The 6,970-nt window shown below is 48.7% G+C and overlaps 1 long non-coding RNA gene across 1 annotated transcript in view; it reads right to left on the bottom strand.

The window, feature by feature from the left end:
- The window catches only part of LOC118178770, a 30,595-nt gene that overhangs the window by 3,430 nt on the left and 20,195 nt on the right, over positions 1–6,970 (bottom strand). The window lies entirely within an intron of this gene.

The following is a 6,970-nucleotide window of genomic DNA, read 5'->3' on the forward strand; positions in this document are numbered from 1 at the left end:
CGCGCTGCTGCATCAGGAACTGCTCGCCTCCGAGAGCGGCCCCTCAGCAGGCAGACAGCACGCTGAGGGAGCTCTGAATGGAGAAGGAAGGGGTTTTGCTAGCCCAGAAGACAGCCGGTGGCCTGAAAATGTGATTGAAGGCTTTTTGTTCTCTGCTTTGGCTGCGCGGCCGCTGCCAGCTCCAGTGAGGGGGCTGAATATCCTGGGGACAATGGGGGAAACCCAATTCCTTGAGTCTGTTATGACTGGGCTGTACAAGAAATTTCCCAATGCCCTTTAAGAAGCCTGCTGGCCAGGCTGCCGACTGCATTGCCTTATAGGTCTTTTCCAGCTCAAAGATTATGTCATTCCAGGCTTGGGCCAGCCTCGCTGCTGCTCTTTATTAACGGCCCTCTGAACGCTCGAGTTCACATTGCTGCTGGTGAGCTTTAACCCACAAGGAGCCGAGGCAGACTCAAAAGGATGACTCAAAACGATGGCTGATTGCTTCTGGAACCGTGTGCGTAAGATAGGTACAGCCTGTTTTACAGCTCAGCAGTTCAAATCCAGGTCAGCAAAATTTAATTGAGAATACCCAGTGGGCCCATTTCACCTTGTCGGTGCTGTCGGAGCACAGAGAGATGGCAGCTGCTGAACTCCCCACCCCACAGGCTCAGGCCATCGCGCGGCTCAGCACAGGGCGCAACACGCCGGGACCCGCAGCTTGCCGGCCCTGCCTGCGGTCCCCAGCTCAGCATTAAACCCTCAGTACCTTTATGTTAAACTGTACGAGCTAGGCAGCAGAGACTGCTGAGTTAAATTGGCATCTGACAAAGAAAAGGCTGACTTTCCTCTTTTCCTGAGCATTTCTTTCCATGGTCTTGGTTTCTGAGGGCTTTCTGGGGGAGCTAGAGGGCACTGGGTGGCCCTGGTATACCTACGGAGGATCTAGAGTGCAGGAGAAGACTACAGGATGCCTGCAGTGTGCCCATGAGTGCACTAGAGAGCCCTGAGAGGCCTCCACAGGTCTCTAGATTCCAGAAAGAGTCCTTATTTTGCCTCTAGGGTGCAAGAGGAGGCCCGTAGGGCACCCTAGAGTGCCCTGGGAGGCCTCTAGGGCATCCTAGAGGGAACTGGGCATCACTGGGAGGCAGCTAGAGGGCACTGAGGGGTCCTGGTAGACCTCCTGGGGGAGCACCACTCCTGGCTCCTCACTGGGATTGCAGAGGAAGGAAACGTGGCACAAGAATACTGCAACCAAATGCACACACATATATGGAGTTTTCTGTATTTAATTAAGCAGAGATATAAACGGATCAAACTAGTCAGAGGGAAGGTCTCTTAATGCCTTTCACCAAATTAGAGGCTTGATATTTTTATGTTTAGTCTTGAAGATAATAGGAGACTAATGCCAGGCAGAGGGCAAGCAGGAAAGCTTTACGTGCTGGTTCACCCAGAAGATGCTATTTCCAAGAATTCTCAAGCTGCCTTCAAGTTTCCTTCATCAGCACGTCTGCTAGAGCACACTGTCCGTGAATATTTCTCTGTCATACCAGGGGAGGGAGAGTAGCTCATTGCTGGAGCACCGTGGCAGAAGAAGAGCTCAGAGCATACCACAAGCCTGTAAGGTGAAATTTGGGGTTAATGAGTGGCTCTGAAGTCTGGTTTCTCATCACCTGTTCCCTTTTCTTGCTGATGAGCTGGCTGGAGCTACAGTGTTACATAATGACCTGGTTTTATTTTTATGCTTTTATTAAAAAAAAAAAAAAAAAAAAAAAAAAAAGTTATGATCCTCTATAATGTTAGGATTTTTTGCATTTCCTATTAGTGTGTTGTTCTGATATCCAGTAAAGAAAAGAAAGATTTCTGATTAAGAAAGGAGATCCCAGAAAAATGGCAGAAGCCAGCATAAGGAGATGATTACATAAACTCTGCCCCAGTGCCCTCTAGCTGCCCCAGAAAGCCTCCCAGTGACCCCCAGTTCCCTCTAGGATGCCCTAGAGGCCTCCCAGGGCACTCTAGGGTGCCCTACGGGCCTCCTCTTGAACCCTAGAGGCAAAATAAGGACTCTTTCTGGAATCTAGAGGCCTGTGGAGGCCTCTCAGGGCTCTCTAGTGCACTCATGGGCACACTGGAGGCCTCCTGTTTCCTCCCCTGCACTCTAGATCCTCCGCAGGTCTACCAGCATTTCTTTCCTTTTTTTTTTTTCTTAAAAATTTAGATTTTTAACTACATACCAGCAATTGATTAAATTAGTTCTGAGGTCTCTCAAGCTTCAGAAGGTCTCAGCTCTCCTCTCTGGAATACCTGCAGTACATGGCACTCCTCTGCCTAGCTACATGTAACATGCATGGCGAAGGGGATATTTTTAAACCTGTATAGCTCCATGGTCTCCAGCCTGCCCTGCAGCATCTAGGTGCTATTCTACGCAACTAACAGCCAGGATTTCCCTGACTGGAGTGGCAGACACTGTACATCAGCTGAACTGTGCCGGGTGAATCACGTTCATGCTCTATGCACAGAGGCAAAACATCCAGCTGTACCTCGCTCCCTGCGTTTCCTTTAATACACTCATTTTCTGTTTGATACAGTCACACGTCTTCTCTTATTTTAGTTCTTGCTACGGAGGGGCTCCTGGCCATGCATCCTCCGCTGTGTGCCCGTCAGACCAAAGCCTGCAGGTTCTTCTGGAAGGCTTGGAGCCGCTGCCACGTGATCTGCTACCTCCTCTTAGCAGCTGCCCAGCCATGCTACAGAAGTCTTTGGTAATATTCTTCTGGTTTTCAGCAGAAGCATTTCTGGTCATTGCCATTTTATGGGGCTGGAAACATCCTGACATTCTCTTTAATTTGCTTGAAATCAGCCAGCACCTGCAGGAGGGCTAAAAAGAGATGCTGAAAAACAAGGCACAACAACACGTTTCCACAGTGAAAGCAGATTTGCTCTAAGAGGCTGAATACCCTACATCCAGGTTCACACCAGGTCTGTAGCATGGATAACAGGAACTCCTGTCACCCAAACCTTCACTGACTTTACAAAATGCTTCCCAATGCCACAGCACTAGCAAATTCTATTAGTACACTTGGTATTTGCAGGGGAAGAAAATCAATGAAAAATATCAATGAGGAGCTGTTCCACGACAGCTCTCTTAAAGACAAAGGGCACAGCTCCTGCCCTCGGACGGGCAATTCCCCCTTCTCCCTCCTGTGTTCGCATCATGTGCTGCTCTGCTCCCACGAACAACGCACCTTTCTGCTCGCACAATGTCTTATGTGGCACTGCAGCAGGACTGGGAGTAACGGACACAGAGTTTACATTTATCAATTTTCTCAGCTGTCATTCACCTTATCACAAAATTTACCACGTCAATCCAGCCCTAATTCTGATAAACCCACTCTGTACATTTTCATGTCTGTCTTCTCACCTAATTTTGAGACCATTTACAGTGGTGTGTGTTCATACAAGCAAAGTTATGTATTTTCTCTTGGAGCTTACGGAAAGCGCACACTTCCAGGGAACCTACGTGTTAATCGCCCATGCTGAACACGTTCCAGCTGCACGCCCATAGAGATTCTGCATGCAGCTGATGTAATCAAACTGACTTTTCAACAGCTCCTTCAAAGAGCTTTTGAAACGTTAACAAGTTTATTACCAAATATGGTTGACTAATCAGCCCCATTTTCTGATTCATGCTTTACATGTTAAAGGGCTCTGTCTGTGCTCGAGGGTCACTCAGCGCGCAGCAGAACCCAGCTCATTCCAACAGGCTGGACTGCTAATAGAGGGTACTCTTTATGCAGCTTATAAAACATCCTGCGTACCTGGGGGACCAGACTGCTGACCACACAGGCCTTCAATTAGTGCTGGAACCAATTCATGAAACATGCTGCTTTGCTGAGCAAACCCCAGGCAGTTTGATGGCTGTCCCTCTGCCGCCTCTCTCCCCGTGCTCCTTGCACTCCTTCGGGCAGGCACTCTGCAATGAAGCTGATCCGAGCAGCAGTTGGGGAGTTTTCATGGGTCTTGCCTCCCTCCATTTAAACCAAACAGCTGTTTGCAGGGGAACATTTAACACACAAGGGCTGGGAGACCTCCCTGGGCTTCTAACACCAGTTAAGCTGCTTGCCAGCCAGCAGGCCCCAGTCCCACAGAAAACTTCTCTTTGTCACTTGGTACTTTCACAAAGCTTTTCACCAGGACACACAAGTGGCATTTACTGCGGTCTGTGGTCTAATTCCAGTCAATGGAAACAATCAGAGGACATAATGCAAACACCCAAAGGATCTCCATCATTTGTTGTCGTAATTTTCAGTATACAACATGAGAACGCGTGCAGCAACAAATCACTAAATATTGCAGAACCATTTTCAGAGGAAAAAAAAACAAAACAAAAAACAAATATTGCTATCAACAAAATAAAGCAAAAGAGTTTGGTTTCAGAATTTCCCCCCCATTTAGATTCATCTGTCATTAGTCTCCTCCCCTTCCTCCCTGCACAAAAAGTCAGGGGGAGTAACAGACAAAGGTGACTTCAGAACTCTGGATACACACATACATCCTGGCACCTGCCCATATCAGTGTACTACCAGAAACATTTTCCATATAGAACAAGGGAATTTCACGTGATTTCAAGCTCATGGAAAAAGACAGAAAGCCTGGCAAGCAGTCATTAGTGGCAGTACTGAATTTCTGGACAGAAGAAACAAAGGGTAAGAAAAAAAATGTACTCAAGTCACAATGTTTTTAAGTAAGGTCAAGATAAAAGCTTAGAAGTTGGCACAACATGCTATTCATGTGTCTTCCAATATTTCCACAAAGTGGAAATATATCACTGTTTATTTGCTGATATGAAATTTCATTCATGGCAAGAGATCCACATCTTAATTTATATCTGAGGACCAAGACCAACCTGCTGGCACAGCGTGCTGCAGAGGATGCACAGGTCTGCACCACTTCGAACCCTGGACACAGAGAGGAAACCCAGGTACACCAGGAGAAGTCCTGAAGGTGCTTTTGTCAGACCTGAACAAGGGTAACGTGCACAAATCCTGGGGCGTATGACCGCGAGGCAATTTAGATGCGGCCAAGGGGGCCTTGGTTCTGCTCCCAGGGAAGTGGTGGGGTTGGGTCCTCCGTGAGCAAACGTGAGACTCTTCCTTTGCCAAAGAATGAAAACACCCCGTTCAATAGCAAAATAAAAGGGAGAACAACAAAGTCTGAAGTGTAGGAACTGTTCCATACCACTGATTAGCATTGATCAGGTGCCTCTAAATCCCTGTTCTGAGGCATTTTTCCTCTGCTATCAACATGGAATTTAAACAACTATAATGTCACTCTGTAGAAAGCAAAATGTCATTTTCCAAGCAATGATGAACTGGTATTTTAAGTCTCCTCGAATACAGAGAAAATGAATGGCAAGCCCCGGAGGAGCTGAAGTCCTCGTGCTGTTCCACTCTGCTGTGGAAAGGTGGATTGTGTCTAGCTACCCCACTAACAGCAAAACATAATTTAACTCGCACACACAGATTGGTCTTTCAGGAACTATTTCATGGTAACTGCACAACGTGCAAAGCACAGCACATCTGATTCACGGGGATCAGGAATGCCACAAGCGCTCCAAGAGCAACCATGCGTGTCTCAATAAACAGCTCCTTTACAAAGGAGTAACCTCATAGCCAGCAAGGTACGCACCTGATTGCAAGAATTCTTCAACTATCAGCAGATTGAGCTACAAGCATTGTGTAGCTGCTACAAGATTGTAGCTAAACTACACACAGGAACACTTAATGCTAACAATATTCACCCCCTAACCACTGCTTCCAGCAGGAAAACTGTTCTGGAGAGATGATCTCTCATTTATCCTTGCAATACCCCGTACGAAATGTCATGCTGTCCTCGCTTTATAGCAGAGGACAATAAGGTGGACACGGTCAGTGACCTGCCCAGAGGTGCGAAGGGTTGGTTAGGATCACATCTCGGGGCATGGTGCCGTCTGAGACGTCCTCACGTACCTGAGGCACCGGCACAGGGCTGGCAGACGCATCGCAGGACCCGGGGGGACCTGTCCCTTGGCAGCAGCAGCTGGCGGCCACGTGAAACACACAGGAGCATCTCCAACAGCACCGGGCATCTGCACAGAGCTGCAGGACCATGCCTGGGGTGGCTGCACAGGATCCCAGCTCTGACCTCTGCGTTTCCCCATGCTGAGCACAATGCCGACGGCAGCCACCGCGTGAGGGTTTCCGTGGGGTGATTTCCCAACACACCCCGCCAGCACAGCGTGCTGCTCTCACACCCTTCTTTTCCAGTCACAGTTAAATGCCTGAAGCACTTCAGAATTCCTCGCCAATTTGTTGTTAAACCAAGGCTTCCGCACGTTAAAACACTTAAGCACGTGCTTAACCGGATGCCTGCAGCTGGCTGCATTGACTCACACAGAGATAATCACGTGCTTAAAGATACCTGCGGGTTCAAGCATCTGGCTGGAGCTGCAGAGGTGAGGCAGCGAGAGCCCAGGCCTCACTGTCTGTGCCCAACCGTGCCGAAGCCGAACCTGAATCCATGCCTCAGCCGAACCCGAGCCCCATGGCTGAGGCTGGCGCTTCCTGGCCTGGCCGTGGAGGTCGCTGCCGCTGGCAGGCTGCAGGACAGGCCGAAGCAGCACGGGGTGCGCAGGAGGCCGAGGCTGAACCCTTCCGAGGAACAAACGGCTTTTTATCTCAGGTCCACGCCATCAAATCCACTTCACTCCTCGCTTTCCTGTAGCTACGTGACACAGCAAATGGGTTAATGCCACCTTATGCACACTTCCAAGGCTGAGGCCAAATTTTCAACGAGGCTAAGCAAGGGGAAAGCATGGGACGCTTACAAAAGCTATCTTTTGTGACAGCAAAACAGACGGGCATTCAGCTGCAATTTTTAAAAGGAGCTGGGCAGCCAGTTCCCTTATGTTCCTTCAAAAACTGCAGCTAAATTAGGGCAGCTAATGCAG

The sequence above is a fragment of the Oxyura jamaicensis genome, chromosome 27, assembly GCF_011077185.1.
Source record: "Oxyura jamaicensis isolate SHBP4307 breed ruddy duck chromosome 27, BPBGC_Ojam_1.0, whole genome shotgun sequence".
Classification (NCBI taxonomy): Eukaryota; Metazoa; Chordata; class Aves; order Anseriformes; family Anatidae; genus Oxyura; species Oxyura jamaicensis.